General features: G+C 32.6%; 1 protein-coding gene across 2 annotated transcripts in view; it reads right to left on the bottom strand.

The window, feature by feature from the left end:
• The window catches only part of LOC149410641 (scavenger receptor class B member 1-like), a 196,673-nt gene that overhangs the window by 173,487 nt on the left and 1,320 nt on the right, over positions 1-21,866 (bottom strand). The window contains exon 1 of one of the 2 annotated variants that reach the window (XM_089648195.1): positions 2,435-2,545. The exons of the other annotated variant lie outside the window; for it this stretch is intronic. The gene's annotated coding sequence lies outside the window, so the exon portion shown is untranslated. Of the gene's footprint in view, positions 1-2,434; positions 2,546-21,866 lie in introns of those variants that run through there. 2 annotated transcript variants of the gene reach the window in all.

Raw genomic sequence — 21,866 nt, 5'->3', positions numbered from 1 at the left:
AATTTTACCTCAGTCTCTCATAGATAGTTACGAAAAAAACATAAACCGTGTGCAGTAAGAATGCGGACACCGCTCCCATGCCGCACCGATCCATGTACGGTCACCAAAAGAAAAATACAGTGTGTGGCAAGCCTACGCACGACGGAAGTGAAACTTTTAGTATTCTTCTCTATCTCTTTTCATTTCATATTATTATTATTCATAATGCTGTACATTATAGTTTTAAAAAGCATAAATTTATTTATAGGCGTGTTGTTAACAAATGAACGTTTAACTAGATTCCTAATATTGACATATTTATTAGTAGCATGTGATAAAAAAAATTAAAAGTTATAAAAATATGGGATTCGAACCCGGGTCATGCATAACGAGTGTCGAACGCTCTGCTTCTAGACCACGAGGAGAGGTATCTTGCGCGACGAGAACCGCGTATAACGTGTACTCCTCAATTGACTTTTAACGTGTAAATTTTCGTTTTCAAACACGGCAAATGAATAATATCACATAACGTCTCGTTAACGCTTTATATAGGGTCGAATAGAAGATATATCGGCAGTGTGAAGTCATATCTGTCGTTTTTAAAAATATTTCCGTATATTAATTAATAATGGGTGTATTTTTTACTAAAAAAACTTGTCACGCACGTCTGCGAGAATAATTATTCGCGTTATAGGCCTTGATTAGTAATTTTAATGATTCAAAATAAAAATAATTAATCAAAATACCGAGCGACTCTACCGGCTCGATTTGTAAGCTATATTTCGATAAAAATATCATATAGGTACCGACCGTTAATTCGAGCCAATTACTCGAGTGAACACCTGCCGGTCTAGAGTCTCACTAAATGGATTTAGACATTTCGGGAGACTATCGGTTAAAATTAACAAATTTATGTAATTTTTTAAAAAAATATTTAAATAATGTAGATATTTTCTTATGTGTAGGTATGCATGACAAAGTCGCAGCACGAGAGCATTTTATCACTTTTCCTCGTATTAAAAAAATCACAAAAAGAAAAAAAAAATAGTTAGAGCGGGGTTCGAACCTCGGTATCGGGCGCTCTGCCTCTAGACCGCGAAGCTGAGTTTGGAGAGTGACCTAAACTAGGTATATAATATTAGCTAGGCTCCTATAGCGAAATGATCCCCGTTTTTCGTGACGGTCATGAGTCGGTTTTACTCCGGTCCTCGAAAATTCATAACGCGCGTAAAGAAGTTTCACTTCAAAAATATATTGAACAAATCGCTCTCGGCATCACGCTTTCTTACCGGTCCTTGAAGGAGCCGCGTTAATTGGATTTTTTTACGTTAATCTAAAAACATAAAGTTACAAGGTGAAAGAAGAACAAATAATAACCAAATATTTTATGTCGCTATTTCTTACATAACATAACTTGCGTAATTTTTTTTATAGATACCATAATATGAACTATTAAAATTGATGTAAAGCTCAATAAGCCAATGACCCCCAGAAATGATCTTGAAAATGGTACATAATTAATATTATATGATTTCGCTCTCGGACGATGAGGCCATAATCATTTACTGAAATTTATCACGCCCGACCCTTAGAGTCGGAGATACGGATTGGTCTTTAATTAATTGCCTAGAAAAACAAGAATAATTTAATTAAACGATAACATTATTGTCGAGGCTCCTTGTCGGCGAAGCGTTAAAACTAATGGACAATTAAATCTAACAGATAATGTGGACATTAATTACCTAGATAGATTGTTGCTAAAAAAACAAAATTTATGGCATACCCTATCAAAAAATTAAATCAAAACCAACCAAAGACAATTTGATAAGACTAATTACAATCAAGCATGTTGTCAACATTTCTCTCAGGGCCTAAAAAATCTGTTGGGTGCTGTGTGGAGATTCTTTTTGGAAAAGAAGGAGAGGAAGTTCTGTGAAGGTGAAGGGTATGAGGGTTGGGTAGGAATCTAGGGATCCAAGATTGATTGAAGGAGCAAGAGACCGGTTGGAGCTACCAAACAAGCCTTCCCGATCTGGCACGCCATCATCATCGAGCACAGGCGCATCCTGAACACACCTCACCCGAACTCAAGGAACCCGGGCACTCCTGCTAACTTTCCAAACGTAGCGAAGCACTTGGGGTGACCTATGGCAGAGGTGTTGGTTATCCAATAAATGGTTCCCGAGGCGGCAGTACCGAAGAATTACTCCCAAATTCTATGATTCATCCATTTTTATAAAAGACTTCATAAAAAATAACAAGACATTATAGTGATTTGTTTTTGGTGTATTATACCGTGTTGCGCTACTTCCTTCTTTAGCCAACGTTTCGGATAGCATTGCAGTATCCATCATCAGGGTTGATGTACACTACAATGCTGTCCGAAACGTTGGCTAAAGAAGGAGGTAGCGCAATATAATATAATACTTTTGGCCTTGAAAATCTCAAATCATACCAAAAACAAGACACGTTATATTCATACTAATCGAACTAAAAAAGTAGCACCGTTTTTTAAACAACACAAACACCATAAAAATACACGAATGTTTAAACACCAACATCTGCGATTGCCCTCCTCTAGAAAAAACAGAACAAATAAAGTATCTAGGAATCGTAATTGACCATAACCTTAGATGGATACCTCACATCAAACAAATCACAAATAAACTTCTCAAAACAATACACATTTTCCTAAACATAAGAAACATATATAAAATAAAACAATTTAAAACAATATATTTTGCACTTTGCCAATCAATAATAGAATATGGAATTATTGCTTGGGGAGGAGCAACAAACTCGGCTATCAATTACATAGAAACCGCACAGAAAACGATCTTAAACATAATACTAAAAAAACATAGACTGACTGATACAGACCAAATATTCAACAGCTGTGACGTACTAGATATACGCCAATTATACGTTAAAACACTACTAAACTACATTTTTGACAAAAAAAAATTCAACATACACAATATAACACTAACAGACCAGTTAGACAAGCGTACAAAGAAAACATAAAAACTCCGACAGTAAATTCAAGCTTTGGGCAAAGACACTACCAATACCATGCTATAAAAGCTTTCAACAGTGTAAAATATGAAATTAAAATTGAGGAAAGTAAAAATAAATTCACACACAAAATTACAAAATGGATTAAAGAACAAAAAGACAATTTTATTTTATTTTATTTTATTTAATACATGTTACATTATTATGAAATTTACATAAAGTAGATATAATGAATCACCATACTAGGCGGCTGCCTGTTTCATGGTGACCAATTGAGTGTAATTAATTTGTATGAAATATGAAATCTAGTGTAAACATATGAAATTAGTAACTATAGATGAAGCTAAAATTTTGGAAAAATTGTAATAAAAAGTAGAAGATAGAAATTAGAAAGGAGAAAGAAGTAAATTAGCATTAGATTGTAAAAATGTACATAATTATATATATAATTTTTAATATGTGTGCATGCAAGCACACATGTGTATATAGCAGCAGACATACCTATATACATATAACAGCACATGTATACATACACCCATATGACGCATCCTCACGCATATAAACAATATATACACCTCTATCTGAGTACTTGGAATAGGCTACTAACACTATAATAATCACACATCAAAAAATCCCCGAGCGCTTTCCTGAAACTGTCGTATTTGGCTATTGATTTTATTTCTAACATTAAATTATTGAATATTTTTGGAGCAAGAAAGTTAAATTGTCTTTGTGCCATTGAGGTTTTTATTGGGGGAATAGTATAATTCGATTTGTTGGAATATCTTGTATTATGGGTCGATTCAAAAATATTTTTTTTCGTATGTTTGAATTTATAGTAGGAGGATATGTTTTTGACGTATAAGGATTTTATGTTGAGTACTTTGAAGTCGTTAAATAAGTCCTTCGTGGGGTGAATATAGTGTACTTTGTAAATAGTCCGCATTATCAATTTTTGAGCTTTAATTAATGGATCTAATATCGTGTTAGAGCATCCTCCCCAGACTATTATACCGTAAGATATAATTGATTGGCATAAAGAAAAGTATACCGTTTTTAGTGTATTTTTATTAAGAATATTTCGTAATGACCTGAAGATATATGCCAGTTTCCGTATACGGTTTGTAACATTTATTACGTGATCTTCCCATCGTAGTTTATTGTCAATTATTACACCCAAATATTTAATGGAATCTACTCGTTCTAGTGGATTGCACAGACAACTAGAGTTATCTCTACAAGAATGTATTTTTAGTGTATGATTGATTGAAGGCTGACTCGGAATATTAAGACTAAACGTTATATATTTCGCTTTAGTTATGTTTAAGGTGAGTAGATTATCATCCAACCACTGTTTAATAATTTGCAATGTTAGATCCGCTCTGTGAAATGTTTCTTCCCATGTCTTACTTTTTAGTACTACAATATTACAAAAATGTCATAGCATAAAATAAAAATAAAACCTACACGTAACACACAAAACCAATATAAATACACATCACTCACAAACACACAAGAATATTTTCAATGTATTATTTTTTAATTTTAAATATATTATTATGTATTACGTATTTTTAATTTTAAATGTATTATTTTCTCTTTAAATGTATTATGTAGATTATATTTTCATATTATAAAATGAAGGCCTCAGCACGGGCAAGCCACCCAGTGAGGCCTATATTACTGGGAAACTCAAAATGTAAAAAATATTGTACCAAATAAATAAAAAAATAAATAAAAATGATATCTATTCAAAGAATGTATATGAACGGCCCGCTAAAGTACATCTTCCGTAACGTCTCAGTAAAGTATTTTCACTCTAATTCATCTAAGCATCTTTCAAGCATTTGAACAAAACAAATACCCATTTCGAATAAAGAATTATTAGTAGTAGTAAGAAGTATTAGTAATAAGTAGTTCGAAATTTTAAAATTAAAAATTCGTGGAAGTTGAATAATGTTACGCACTACACAGGAATATTTCATATTACTTGCTTATCCATTCACCAACAACAGAAATTAGTACGTTAGTTATTATGGGATTTGTATTGGTATTATGACCGAATTGCTCCTAAGCTAGTAGGAATATGATATGCCCATTTGGATATGTTGTGAGGCAAAAGGTATTGGGAAGGGGAATGATCTGGGGCACATGGAGGTTCAGAAGTGCCTGGCTTATCGGTACTGAATTGTTGTTTTCACTGGTTTATATTCTCCAGATAATTTTTATTATTAAATTTATGACGTCTTTATCATAAAACTTACGTCAATATATTTGAATCACCTAACAGATTTTTTGCTGTTGTTGTTGTAATCATTTTTCTATTGAAGATAACAATAATTGATATCCGATAAAATTTAAATGGAGCCTTTTTTTAATGTACCTACATGAGAAGCAACAACTTCCTTGGAAATTCATTATAATTTTAATTTTACTAAACTCTTTTTAAATTAGAGGTCAACGTAATCGGTCAATACTAGACAGTAGCTCGCTATGAAATTCGACATTTTTAACACGGTTTTTTTACAAATGGAAAAAAGTTTTGAGGTTAAAATAGTGTGTTCATTTTACTTCCTTAACCCCTAGCTTGCCAGCTAAAATGCCGAGTGACCCGCCGTTCGCCGTCTGAAACTATTTTCATAATATCTTATTTGTTTTTAGCAAAATAATGTTTTTTAATTGTAACATCTTAATAGATAATGTGTTTATATAGGGTGTTAAGAAACGTACTTGACTTACTTTGACCGGTGATTCCTAACATTATTATTATTTGGAGGAAAAAATTTTTGGGTCATTCAAGTGATTTTTTGGGTCATTCAGCTTCAGTATCCGCATAAACCCTCACATTGACCCGAGTTGTCCAATTCCTACTAATTTTCTATGTTTTTGATGAAAAAAACATGTTTAAAAACATTTTTTACTCCAAATGATGTCAAGATTCACTCGTACGTCCCTTAACATCCTGTTTATTTAAAAAAAATCGTATGTTTTTATCCTTTGTTGTTTCCCAGAAAAACTATTTACATTTAAAAAAAAAAATTCTATTCTTATAAAAAAATTTAATATAAAGAAAAAAACACAAAAATATTCTTGAGTTGTATTGTGTTCTTCAGTTAAATAAACGTTCACCACAAATAAAAATACGTCGTACTAGGTTTCCCTGTAAATAAATACTTTTGAAAATGAAAATTTATGACATTTGATACGGATTTTGAGACGCGCTATTTCATAGACGTAAGTGACGAAACAACAAGTCAAAATAATAATACTAAGAAACATTATTTCCTAAGCAACTGAATATAATTTATTTTAGTACTAGCTATAATACCCAGCCATGCGATGTTATGGCTTAGACTCTCTGTGCAGATAGAGAAACAATAGGACGTGTTGCTTTTACGTCCAACAGATGGCGCTGATAAAAAAAAACATGTATTTACCTGTCATAGATGAGATATAAATAATAAAGGTATATAAAAACGCGCGAATTCAAATGCAATGTTGTGAAAAAATTTCAAAACTTTCGGAGATTTAAGATTTTTAACAAACGAACATATACTCTTTTATGTTATATAGATATACTATAGATATTAGGAGCAAATGCTCCTAATCAGGGTTAAAAATACCATAGAATCGAGGCAAGGGCGGTAAGGTCAGGAATAGCCAGGCAATTTCCAAGAATCATCTCCTCTTCTCCTTCCCAGAGGTCTATTTTACAAAATTCACGCGTAAAACTAAGACACCACGCATCAACAATTAATTTAATCTATAGAAAAGAGCAGATGAACGAGTGTACGGATAAAAGATGAAGAAACAGTGAATGGTAGAATAAGTCGAGTGCGCCAGAGGAAGACATGCCACGATCATCTTAAGCAAATACTTGAGTCGGGTCGTAAAGGCCCCCGTGGTAAGGTTAAGGCTCTCAGCTAGCAAGCAGTAAATCATGGGCTCAAATCTCGGCATGCGCAAGATAAAACACGATCAATGTGAATCAAATGAAATTAAAAGCCAGATGAACAGAAGAGTATTTATGAGACGACGTAGTACGACGTGGTGTCTACCATCTACTAGACGGTTACGAACAAAGACTTACATATTTCAAATTAGAGAGTCTAGTTAAAAGATGAAACATAAATGACCTCTTAATGCTTTACAAAATTGTGAATAATCAAGTAGATTGTAACATAATCCATCAAATCAAGTTAAACGCCAGGCCCAAATTCACTAGAAACATTAACATATTTTGGACCGAAATTTTTACCAATAACACTGGTTATTTTAATGGTTATGTCTCGATCATACAACGATATTGCTAAAACACATGCTTGCATAGATATTTTCATAAATAATATTACTTGTTTCAAGAGATATCTCCACGATTTCTCTACCTAAAAAAAAATAAATAAAAAACAAATATTGTTTGTTGATTTTTGATGGTTTGACATTTGTGATGTATGGTAATAAGTTGAGTATTCAAGCGATAGATGGCACTAGTCAGAAAGCTTACTCCAGAGTCCGACAGATGTCGCTAGAGTGTAGCAATTGCCTGTGGGGTATCATTGTCAGACTTCAAGCATCTAGAAACAGAGAATTACCAACCCTCGGGTAATGAACAATATAGATAAATTCAGAATTAATTTATTGTAACGTAAATAAACGTAATTATTGTAAAGAACCTATTACTTTATCAAGTGTTCCCAACACACAGAAATCTACTAGTAAGCAGAGATATAACATATTATATACCTAATTTTAACATATTTTTTAAATTTATGATGTCTTGTAATTTTAAGCTTTGTATAAAAAATACTGATATTGTTGTGATAGTGAATGTGCAAATGTGATTGCTGCAGACACATTAGTCTAGGGAAATTTATATTTTTATGTAAATTTATTTTATACTAACCACAAGAATATACTTTAAATGTCCTCTTTGTGTCTCAAATAAAAAAAAAATAAAAAAATAAAATAAAATAATGTGAATCAAGAAAGGAGTGTGTGCCAACACAGAGTTGTGTGACGGTTCATCATCTTTGCCTACCCCTGCGGGGAAATAGCATAACGGTTAGTTAAATATGTAGTTAGATAGAGAAAAAATCCATGTAGATCAACCACAACCTTCGAGCCCAATGTCAAAGGCATCAACCACTAGGCCATGGAGGCCGTCTTATTATAAATTGACGTATGTTGGCAAGTTCAGTTAACCGCACAATTAGCCTTCCTACGCTTAGCCATTGCCAACTAGGTCTGGAGACGGCGGTTTGCCTATGAGTAATGTGAAATTACAATAAAAATTATTATTCACTCCAATTATTAAGTTACATATAACATAACAAACAAGCCAAGTCGTTTGTGGTTAAGAGAGAACTATTATTACCAGTGGCGTACAGTCCATAAAGGCTGAAGTTCTCTAGTGCCTATCCTAAGAAAAAACGAACCATTGAAGAAAATACTAATAGAACAGTAGACTGCGTAATATTGATCATTCTGATTCGACAGCTCGTGCGCCACAGCACATGAGCGCGCTCTGGCGGAATTAAAGCTACTATCAAGCACGACTACCACCTAGACGGGATCTACCGGACCCGGACAAACGAAATGCAAAATGGCCGAGTTGAAACAGGACTTCGCCGCCCTCATGCGTAGTTCACAATATTGTATTGTCCCAGCTCCGGACCCATTGTCCTAGTGTGGAAAGAAGTTTGGAGGGCCGGAAAATGACAGGCTATCTTTGCAGGACAATGTCTTACTACCACCACGGCGCCCGACCCCATTGTCTGCGTGTAAATACGCTTGTTCAAGACAGCTGGACAATAGCCAGTCGCTCCACGCGTACGTATCTCGGATTTCGTAAACTCGCATTTTCGGCTTAAGGCGATGCCATACGTAGTAATGCAAAATCATGTGTTTTTGGTTTGAAAATTTGGTCGTCTAGAAATGTTTCAGATGCTCTAATCAAATACTGCGAGTAGAATACATCCTGGCCTTTGAAATAATCGAGTATTTTTTGGATAAGTCTTTTTATAAGCACAGAAAAAATAATGTATAGGCCTATGAAAACTGCTTTAAAGTTCAAAATCTCCTACTTACAAACCCATTTTCGGTTATGGTTTTATTGTATAATGTGGCAAATTAAGTTATTTATAAAATGACCGAAAAACATTTAAATATTTGTGCCTGAACATCCACAAAATAAAATAAAAGGCACTTTTTGGCCATGTTTTTTTCTTGCATAAATCAAAACAGGTGGATGGTGTGAAACGGGAATTTAAGCCTTATCGCCATCTACGTAAGGTATGTTATTGATAGAGGCTCGATTCAAAATATTACACGACGTACTGCATCGCCAAAAATGTAGCGTAAATGGATCAATACTTTTTGAGAACTCGCTCTTAACGTTTGTCATCGTGTATTCATTTTCGCAGCGTTCCGTCTTTTCGAATTGTTTTATCCCATTTATTTTCCCATTATTATTGTACTATCCCACTGTGGGTATATAAAACTGTATTGTCTTCTATATTGTCCTCGTGTGAAGTCGGTATTAATATCGTCAAACTGGCAAATAAATAATTAAGCAATCAAAAGGTCAATTTCTTTTTTAAAAAGAAAGACAAACATTCCCGGGTTACGCATAACCTGGCAATATTTGAAAATCTCCGACTACCACCAGACTAAGCCGAAAATGCTGCTTGTGTGGAGGACTTAGCCAGCCGAGGAATTGAACACACTACGCCTGGGTGGGACCCAAACGCTGTGTCAACTCAGCCACCGACCGGTCAATAAAGAAAATATATTGTATAAAATCAATTGTTAATATGTTAGTGTATTCAAGACTTCCCATCAATGTTCAAGATTTTGTTTAGATATAAATTTACATACTGTATGTAAGCAATGCATCTGTGCTAATACATGGACGTATCAACATTTGCTGACTTAAAATTTAAAAATTGTACCGAAATTACTCCACAATTTTAACTCAACACAGTCTCTCTGCATGCCCATACAAAATATTTTTTGGGTCACATTTTTGTTGAACTGAAGTATTATTAATTATTGTGAATTGGGGCATTGTCACAATAGATTGTAAACTGTAACGACGAGTGAAGTTATGAATAAATAATATTACAGAATAAAAATAACAAACCATTGAAATAAAATAATAAAGAATGTATTTATCAACAAAAGAAAACATCTCAATTAATATACGACGTTCGTTGTCTTTTTTAAATCACCTATTATAATATAGGTTTCATTAATTACTTTGACGGCTCATTTTTTTTTTGCTAGTTTGTTATTTATTCAGATGCACGCAAGTTTATTTTTCATACATCTAGTGGAAAAAATGCACAAAAATATGCGACCCGCGGCTCTGGTGTATTGAGCTCATCTGTGAATTTTCCCTATCAAATATATAAATCAAAGTGGGAATCTTAACGACCTAAGTGGTGAAGTCGTGTAAAACAATTTTCGGCCGTCGGCCCGGCGTAATGGACGGGATCTACAGTCGACTTTTCTCTAGCAGGCCTAGAAAATCCTTTCCGTGGGGTTTCTTCTAATTATTTCTTATGACCTAGAGGAATTCCTCGGGAAATTACTGATTCATCGTCTAGAAAAATAAAATCTGGTGCTTTACACTAATTTTATGGTTAAAATTTTTATTTAGTTATAAAAAATATACATTTTTTATCTATTATAAACCTTTTAACAACTTATTTCTTAGACATTAAGGACACTTTACAATACATTTAAAACCCATTCTTTATAGTATTTAGGCATAACCAACGAAAAGTAGCAAGGCTTTTAGCTTCTTTAACATCTGTCGATAATTCATTAAAAATTTTAAATCCTTCAAAATGGAGTTTATTTCTGGTATTGTTTTTTATTAGTTTTACATTAAATATTTGTACTGTATTGTCCTGTTTTTATTAATCTTAAATATAAATAACTTACATCCATAGGGATCCCACTAGAAACATTTGAGATTTTAGTAATACGTTCATCAGAAATAATTAAAATGTAAGCGTCGAGCAAACCCCCGCCATTAGAGTATTAAAATCGCAAAGATTGATTGATTTGTAGTAATTTTAGCCAAAGACGTATTCTGGATTGATATCACAATCCAGAATACGTCCAAAACGTATCCGTAATAGGGTACACACACAGCCATGAGAAACCTCATGTACTATGGATACACACACGGAGACAAACCCTTTTTTTAATAAAGATCCCACACAGGAGGCCCTGAGAAAAATAATTTAACTCAAGCCCTGTGTCATCTTTTGGAATACTGTGTGGAGGGTCATTTTTATAGAAAGGAAGGAGAGGAAGTTCTGAGAAGGTAAAGGAAATGAGGGTTGGGTAGGAATCTAGGGATCAGTGTGTCTACGAATGACGGACATATATACTGCGGCGCAAGGCGATGGGTCGAGAGACCAGTGGGAGAGGTCAAAGGGTCTTCCCAAATCAGCTGGCGCACCACGCAGCTGGTGGCAGGTGCATCCTGAACACACCTCACCCGCTGAACCCGGGCACCCCTGCTAAATCACCAAACGTCGCAAAACTCTTAGTGTGACCCATGGCAGAGGTGTTTATTATCTATTAACTTTTTTTAAAATACGATTACATCATCACGATGTTAGAACACGTGTTCATAAAAATCCTAATTTTCGCATTTCGTCATTATATTATTATCAAGATAAATACACGTGCACGAACACGTGTTCTGATATGTTAGGAATTTACTGACAGGAAACGGCCTGCAATCCCGGTTTTAACCGGATTACCAATAAATTGAAAAGATTTTTAATAAATTAGCAATACTCATTTTTCTCCTCCTGCACAACTCGTTTTATTCATATTTTTATCATCAAAACAATTCCCATTGAATCTAAAAAAATATCACTAACTTTTCTCCAGCTGCCAAAATAGTTAGATTGAAAAAATAATTTGTCACTTTTAATAAACTTCTGTATATTATTAACATTTTTTTCAATTCTCAAATTAACTAGACATCGGATAATAAGCATTTCCATATCTGCATATATGGGCCTTTTCAGACATGAATATCTTTAAATACAATTTGAATTTCACTTTTGCTTTCTTGAATGTTAACTTAAATGTGTAAATTTACCCACATTCTATCAACTTTTGGTGGCAATCACGCATATACACGCGTATATATGCGCATTTCTTTAAAATTGGGTGATATTACAGCAGTAGAAATACGAAATAAATGTCGGACCTATCCAATCAGGATTCGGCTCAGTTTTTAGCGTGGTTTACTCCAGTCCCTGGGGAGGAAGATTCAATGCTCAGTAAAACCAAAAAAAGTTTTATAAGACATTTTAAAAGTTCACAGCAGTTAAGATCCAGTCAATAAAAAAAGTATATTTTAAGAAATCATCTAAAATATTTTTTTAAGCAAAAAAACATGTTTTTTAATTGTTGATTTTTAGCAATAAAATTCAAAGAGCAGTGATGACATGTTACATTGCTATTCCTTTGCTCTAAAATATCATCTGTCAATAATAAAAATCGTCCTACTATCGTCACCATAAGCAAAAAATATACCGTACGCAAGCATGGAAGCTTCACTATCAGAATTTTTTAAATATACCGTATGCAAGCATGGAAGCTTCACTATCAGAGTTTCTAAAATATACCGTACGCAAGCATGGAAGCTTCACTATCAGGATTTTTTAAATATACCGTACGCAAGCATGGAAGCTTCACTATCAGGATTTTTTAAATATACCGTACGCAAGCATGGAAGCTTCACTATCAGGATTTTTTAAATATACCGTACGCAAGCATGGTAGCTTCACTATCAGGATTTTTTAAATATACCGTACGCAAGCATGGAAGCTTCACTATCAGGATTTTTTAAATATACCGTACGCAAGCATGGAAGCTTCACTATCAGGATTTTTTAAATATACCGTACGCAAGCATGGTAGCTTCACTATCAGGGTTTTAAATCTGGACGAACCACTCAGTCACTAACAAATTGACTTTGGTACGATTATAAAAAAAAAACTGACACGACGTCACGGTGGCGTCTGCTTAGATAATATTTAAGGAGGTTAATATCTTGTTATAATTTGTGTAAACAAATTATTTACTTTAATCTACAAAATAATGAATGGCCATACACCAAATTAAAAAAACCAGAGAAAAATTAAAAAAAACCTACAGCACATACTCAGAAGAGACGAGGAAAAGAAATGAAATAAGACTACCCTTCAGGAAAGAAAAACCAGAGTGAAAAGTCGTTTTTTTACGGAGCGATGAAATTATTTGGCTAATTAAAAGCAGAAATAAAAATAGAAGTAAATAAACAAATTTAAACTTAAATTACGAAAATATGTTAATGATTTATTATAAAAAAAAGGATTGGATTAGAAATGTATTGTATTTACAATTTGGCAGGTGAGTTTGAGTACCGCCGCCCCGGAAACCATTTATTCTATAACCATCAACTCTGCCAAGTCTGCATAGGTCATCCCAAATGGTTCGATAATTTGGTGATTTATGCGGGATGCCCAGGTTTATCCCTACCCACTTCTTCTCCTTACAATGATTAATGGCTCTCTGCCAATCACTGTTAGAATACTGTATTATCGGATGGGGAAGTGCAAATAAAAATATACTAAATCCACTAATTAAAACTCAAAAAGCCATAGTGAAAATTATACTGAAAGTTCCTCTAAGAACTAGCACTGACGAAATCTTCACCAATCTTAACATCATGTCAATTAAACAACTATATTCTAAAACTATACTCATTTCCATTCATAAGTACAAAACCCAATAAATAACAACAAACACGTACAATAGAAACACTCATCGTCAAAAACTTATCCAAGAAATAAGTACTAATTCAACTTTTGGGCAAAAAAGCTTCTTATATCATAGTATTAAACTCTACAATAAAATACCACTCTCACTCAAAAACCTCAACATTATAACATTTAAATCTCAAATAAAAAGCTCGATACTTAATATAGGGAGATCTGAAATAGAAAATATGCTGATATCAAACACCGACTAAAACAGAATCAACTGAACTATACCAAAAACACTATCTTACTTAATTTTAAAATTAATTAAAAAAAAAAATTATACTACATGATATATGTTCATAATTAAATTAATATGTAACTTTGCTGTAATATTAATTTTCTTATAATTAAATTATACATAATATGTAAATGAAATCCTCAGCACGGGAGATCCCAGTGAGGATATCATTATATCTATTTGTTACAAAAAAAAGATAGTAAAACACTTATTATTATTATTAAAAAAGGACCCTACCCTCATAGCATCCCCAAAGACATAGGCCCTGAGGGAAATTAATTTCCTGTGTGGAGTTAATGTAAAAAAATGAGGACTATTGTACGTATTTAAAATACCACAAAAAAATAAATGTTCTCAGGCGTGGTCGGGTGATAAAACTGACAAGTTATAGATTTTTTTTATTTGCTCCATTTTTTTATTATTTACAAGATAGGTTCATCCATAGATTTATATGTCAAGGCAAATATCCTAAAGAAAAACGATCAAAATCGATCTTCTTGACCTCAAAACAAGTGAGACTAGATTGTGAGGAACAGTAATTAATAATGTTAACAATAATAATATAAATTTAATTCATTCTTGTAAATATTTCTTGTGCCATGTTTTATTAGTGTTTATAAGCAAGCACGCAATTATGTATTTTAGTTAAGATTTTATTTACAACTATCTGACGCAAAAATCTGTCGAAAAAAGCTTAAGTTACATTTAAAGAGACACCGTGATTTTTTTCATGTCTATAACATACAGGATGGGGCAAAATTATTCACCCGATGTTCTCTTGCTGTAATTTTTTTTTATTGATAAACTTTAGTACTGCTTGTGAAATTTGTTTTTTTTTATCCATAATCGATTCACGTCTTGTTGATTTGTATTCTGCGTTTGTTTACTTCACAAATGTCAAAACCAAATTGACATTTGGCGCCATTTGCAAAAGTTATAGCGTTTTCTAATAGGGTGATTACTTTTGCCCCACCTTGTATTAAATAACAGAACAAAACGTGTTTTTAATAATTTTCAGAGCTTACATATAGATGACTTTATGAGTTTATTTATGACTTTATAAATATAGATGTATCATCTATAAATTTTACGTATAGATTTACCACCAAGTATGCGACTATAAATCGCATACTTGTTTTACCGCTAAATATGCGACTATAAATATTTATTGCAAAAATAATATGTAAAATGATAAATATATATTTTACTGATACCTATATATTATAGATAGAAAGTAACACCTATTTACTTTTGAACAATCTCGACAAACCAATTTATATCACCTTTCATTTAAAAAAAAAAAAAACAAAAAAAAAACAATGTAATGTCAGATTTTACAAATATTTTTAACTAGCTGTACCCCGCCAAGCGTTGCTGTGGCTTAGTCTGTCTATGCAGAAAGAGAAATATTAGAGTGTGTTTCTTTTACGTCCATCAGATGGCACTGTTTAAAAGAACATATTTTTACCTGTCGCAGGTGACGACTATATAATATAGGTATGTAAAACACACACTCATATTCGAATGCAACGTTATGTCAAAATTTCAAAGCAATCGGTGAAACACTTTCGAAGATTTAAGATTTTGAGCAAATGAACATTTAAATTTTTATAATTGTAAAAAGCAATCACTTTGTGGTTTGACATTTAATAAAATAAAATAACTTTTTGTGCCTGTCGGAATCACCTATGTTATTACCTACCTTATTATTATTTTTATTACTTATTATGTATATTTTTTCAAATATGGAATGTATTGCATTGCACTACCCCTGCATAAATTCTGGAATAAATTCGTCTTATTATTATTTAAAACCACTAGTTTTTAATAATTTTTAGTACCGACCGGTTTCGCTTTACTCAATCATCTTCAGGGTACAAATTATTACTGATAAGTTACATAAATTACAGTAATAATTTGTACCCTGAAGATGCTTGAGTAAAGCGAAACCGGTCGGTTCTAAAAATTATTAAAAACTATTGGTTTTAAAACAAAAATTATTTTATTTAAATTTTTATTTGTATATATTTTGAAAATGCATTATATGAACCCTGTAGAAAAAAACGAGTGTATATTTTTATTTGTATAGATTTCGAAAATGCATTATACGAACCCTGTAGAAAAAAACGAGTGTATATTTTTATTTGTATATATTTTGAAAATGCATTATATGAACCCTGTAGAAAAAAACGAGTGTATATTTTTAATTTGTGATTATTTTTTGACCCAACGTAACCCCACGTCACAATCTTTCACAATATTATTTAATGTTTATTGTGAAGGGCCACGTTGTACCGGATGGCCTTATTTGGCATGGGTTCAATCATGATGATAGGGGAGATAGGGAATGGAAACGTGCCGACTGTCACCAAGCTACAACCAAACTGTACGGACAATTAAACTTATGATGTAGGTAGATATAAAGGCGGGACTCCGGTGTGCGCACATATGATTTGCAGTTTAACGCAGGTTGCTTCAGGATTATTATTTTGGAGAACACGTGTTCCGACTTTCTCATAACATATTCGTGCTTTACTGATAGTTTGTCAAATCATTCAGTCAAGCCTTTAGTCCCGTTTTAACTGTAAAACGAATAATTTTACCAGATTTTGGATAAATTAACAATATTTTAAATTCAAGTTTTCTCCTTTCTCTCCTTCCTTTCCATAAATGACCCGCCACGCAGTATTCCCAAAGATGACATACATAATCACGTTGTGATACTCGCCTCTGACTTCGATTCCTATTGCAGGACAATTAAAAATACTAATTTCATTTGTGCCTAGTTCAATGAACTTTTGCTTCAAATTTAAATATCATTTTTGAAATTAGAAGTGTCTGTTTGGAGATTTCAGACAAACCATAAGTTACCTACCTTTAAGATAATATTTTTATAAAAAAAATTGAATTATTAATTTCAAAATTGCAATTGATTTGTCGGGAATACAGATTATTCCCAGTGAAGTATTATATCTACATGAGACACGAAGGGAAAAAAATGGTTCCTATTTGTTACCTCTAATTAGTGTAATTTGACCTCCAATGATCAAACGCCGAACGACCTACGGAACTACATAGTGGAACACGTTTCGTCGAGATTACACTCTCGTGATTTTCGTTGCATAATATTATATTAGATTGACATTCTTATTTGGTCGATGGTTCCCTGATATTTCGTCAAAATGAAAATTCAACACACCTTTAAAAAGTGATCAGTAAAAGTGATGAAACAAAAATTAGGTTAAATAGTTTACATAGGTAACTATTAAGCCTAGTTTTGTCACTTTTCATGAATTTATATCACTTTTTGGAGGTGTGTTGAATTGTCATTTTGATGATATACCCGGTCACCACTGTGCACAAAGCTATAAACCGATCATCTTTTTAAATTTGAACCTGTCACAAGATTCATAAATGCCCAAAGCCAGTAGACTACTCAGATCTGGTCGTTAAACACTAAACACTACTAAAACCATTTCAAACATCATTTCGATACTGAATGGTAGTTTTCACCAGGGCGATACTGAGAGTAGGTACAGCTACCAGTCTGGTCACGGAGTTATCTTAGAATATTGTATCAACAAAAAATTGTATAACTTTTACAACCAATGCATTTATAAATTTTAAAAATACCTACCACATTAACTTTTTTTATTTGATTTCTAGTTGTCGCTACCCTATTACCAAAGAAAAAATCACTCGATGTAAGTTGACTTGCCAATGTAAAAATTGAGAAATTTCTACATAAAAATTTAAAAACATTACACTTTCTAAGTACAGAATAAAAATAAACGTCTAGCATTGATGAATTATGTTTAGATGAGACGTGAAGCGAAAAAATAGGTTCTACTTTTTACCTCCAACTGACCTCCAACCTTCCCAAGTCTCTAACAAAAAACTACCGAATCTGGCCTAGGCGCACCGCTCATCGCATTTTAATAGTGGAACATATTTCCACGAGTTACGCACTAGCGTCTCTAATTGTATAGCTCTATGTCGTCTGATAAAATATTTCACTACAAAATTACAAAGAACACTGGACAGTCTGAATTCTCAACAAATCAGTTCCAATGTGGAAAATGATAATTCAAATAATTTTCTGTTAAAAATATTACATTATTATACAGGTAGGTACTTTATTGCTTGTCTGAATTCTTCAATCAACGATCAGTTCCAATTATGAAAATTAAAGCAAATTTAATTCAGTTGAACTTGATTTCACGCATGAATAACGATCGCATATCGCAGACAACCGAAATCAGCATGTTTGCGTGAAAAAAAAAACAAAAAGTAGCAAACTAGTGGAAGAAACTATAATAAATAATATAATATATGAATACATACGTAGCTAAATTAAAATATTATATATATTTACAAAAGCAGTTAAATTATTTGTAATTTATGAGAAGGATAAGAAAAAAACAGTAAATTTATTATAAAAATACAGTAACAAACTGGTAGGAGAAATGATTATCATATTGTATCATAAAGCAGCCGATAGAAAAATATATTTATGTTAGTGTGTAAGAATCGTGGACATAAATCTGTTGGACTTGTCACAGCGGTCACTTACATTTAATCAACTGTATACATGCATTTATAATAATATTAAATTATTGTTTTTTTTGTGCATTACAGATTGATTCAATCCTATTACAATACACATGAAATATACAAAGCTTTAAATCAAACATTTTACAATAACCAATATTTTCGAGTTCTTGCCTAAAATGACTTTTGAAATCTTCAAGGCCAATGTTGAAAATGTCAAGAGACCTAGAGGTATCATTTAGCAGCACCATACCTCTTGTCATGCTATGCAGGGCCATAACGTCCGTTCTTCCTCGTGGAATAGAGAGCAAGTCGTGGCGTCGACCCTGACGGTAGTTGTTCGTTACAAAAAATTTATAACATTCCAAGAGGTATGGACTGTCAATGTAATAGTTCATGATTTTAAAAGCTGTTACTTGAAGGGTCCCATTTCTCCTAGATTGAAGACTTTCGTAGTGCGTTTCGGAGAGCAAATCTATGTGATGCATAGTTCTACGAACATATTATAGAAACCTGACGCAGTATGTACCTGTGAACAGCTTATTCTTGTAAAAATATGATGAATTCTAAGATTTAAGCAATAAATCATAAAGAAATCGAAAACGTTGCTCTGCTTTCCTGAAATAAAGACATTTCTCTAATGATTTTCGTATTAAGATTCATAATTTCTATTTATTAAATACATTTTATTGAAAATCTTAATTCAGCTGACACGCAGGTAACTAGGAAATTTTTAGATCCTCATTATAAGGTGTATTATATTTGAGTCCAATATAAATTAAAAATTTAAACGAGCAAATCGATCGAAAAAAAGTTTTATGAATTATTATAAAGGTTACGTAAGAACTGAATATTCGTTTTTAGCTATTTATGGCAGAAATCATCAGTTGAATTGTAGAATTATTTTATTTTATTTCATAAATATTGTTGTTTTTAAATGTATTTATTGTTGTGGTATAACTTTGATATAAATTTAATCCGTCTAACTTTTTACAAAAGAGCGTCAGAGGCGGGCTGCGTGGATTTGATTTTTATACAAATCTACAGTTTTATTCCAAGATTCATGAAATTTTGCACACTTGACCTTCACATAAAGAGGAAGGTCGCTGTCTATGTAAGATTTACAAAATACTCCCACACTTTAATTTTGTTACTTAGTGATGAAATTTTGGACACTTGACATTCAAAATAAGACGAAAATTATTCTCTGCATCTGATTTCGATAAATTCTGAACAAAGCTTATTTATTTATTAGTCTAAATCTAACTAGTTAGTAGTAGATTCGTTAGATATGTAATATAATTGTTTCAGTATTATATTTTTTTTATCTAACTAATCCGTCACACTTTTTACCTTAACCTTTTTGTTGTCCTTTGTTTCACATTCACTAGCATTACAAGAGTTCAATGGCGTTAGTGCAAACCTCGACAAAATATGGCATTCATCAACTTTGTCATATTTTGTAATAACAAAGTTGATGAATGTCATATTTTGGTCTCTACCTCGACAAAATATAACATTCATCAACTTTGTCATATTTTGTAATGACAAAGTTGATGAATGTCATATTTTGGTCTCTACCTCGACAAAATATGACATTCATCAACTTTGTCATATTTTGTAATGACAAAGTTGATGAATGTCATATTTTGGTCTCTACCTCGACAAAATATGACATTCATCAACTTTGTCATATTTTGTAATAACAAAGTTGATGAATGTCATATTTTGGTCTCTACCTCGACAAAATATGACATTCATCAACTTTGTCATATTTTGTAATGACAAAGTTGATGAATGTCATATTTTGGTCTCTACCTCGACAAAATATGACATTCATCAACTTTGTACTCATTTAATCCGAATTGTTTTTATTTCATTGACAATAATATACACCTATATAAAGGTCACGCAATTAAAGTTGATCCAAAGATCACAAACTTATGTTGTATTGGGTGCATTATGAATTCAATCCCTACAGTGATGTCCTTTCGATTGGTCACTTAGAAACAGCTCTTTGTCTTGTTTACGACCGATTACTGTTTTAGCCAAAAAATGACAGCGAGTGTAACCGTCAAAGATAAAAGAATATAAAGTATTATATGGACGGGTTGTTTCTGAGAATTTGAACAATTCATCAAATTTAAACGATCATTTTCATGTTCTGTGAAAGTTTTTTTGAAGTTCTGTTTTTATTTCAGTTCTGTCAAGCAACCAGCCTGTAATGATATAATAACAGAACTTGAATAGGACTTTCACAGAACCTGAAAATGAGCGTTGAAATTTGATGAATTGTTCAAATTCTCCGAAACAACCCTTCCTCCACTGATGCAATTTGAATATTCGAAAAGTTCTTCAATTTATAGTGTAATTTTAATTGAAGTTTTTATTTTATTTTCATATGTTTTTAGGTTAAATAATGACGGCCGCCGTGGTCGAGGGGTAAGGCCCTTGACTGTCAATTCGCAAGTCACAGATTCAAATCCCGGCGTGTACAAGTAAATTTTATTTGATTAAAATGTGCTATTTCACGAATGTAAGATACTCTCACCATTCAGTATTGAAACGTTCCTTGAAATGGTTTTAGCAGTATTTGGTGACCAGATCTGAACAGCCAGGTGCTTGCCGTCATTCTCTTCCCCTTTCCACTAACTTCAACCATACTGCATTCCCCAATTGGGGTTTCCAAAGTCTAACTGACTCCAGAGGGTTGGGGGCAGTTAGGACTCTTGTGCGTTATTTTAATAAAAAATAAAATAAGTTTTTTAATTTGCTGTATGCAAGCAATCCCTTTGCGTAATTACTGTATTCACGTCAACTCTGGCTGCGACGCCTTTACGTCAAATCGAAACCACATTTTCAGACCAAAAAAATTGCACTTTTAAAATCCAAGTCTAACAACATCTTTTTTCAGGTTCATTTCCTTGGGCTACTGTATTTTAGTTTTAATAGGGTATTAGTCTAGATTTAAAAAATAAACCTGTCATGCAATCCACTTACATAGATCACACTTATATTACAAAAAGATAATCGTTAGAAATAAAAAGATTTTTTGTTCAAGTTCATGTTCAAGAATATTGTTGGTTGTTATAGGTTATAAAACTGATGATATGGCACAATATTTTTTTCGCGATTAAACTTTATTTATCACTTTTAAAAGGTATGTTTAATTGTCATTTTGATGAGTTATCCTGTCACCTACATGAAACGAGAATATTAAAAATGTTTACAAACTATTACGATTC

Source organism: Hesperophylax consimilis, chromosome 27 (assembly GCF_061612785.1).
Source record: "Hesperophylax consimilis isolate HC1 chromosome 27, BYU_Hcon_1.0, whole genome shotgun sequence".
Classification (NCBI taxonomy): Eukaryota; Metazoa; Arthropoda; class Insecta; order Trichoptera; family Limnephilidae; genus Hesperophylax; species Hesperophylax consimilis.
Note: the sequence above shows the minus strand (reverse complement) of the source record. Positions and strands in the feature narration are given on the sequence as shown.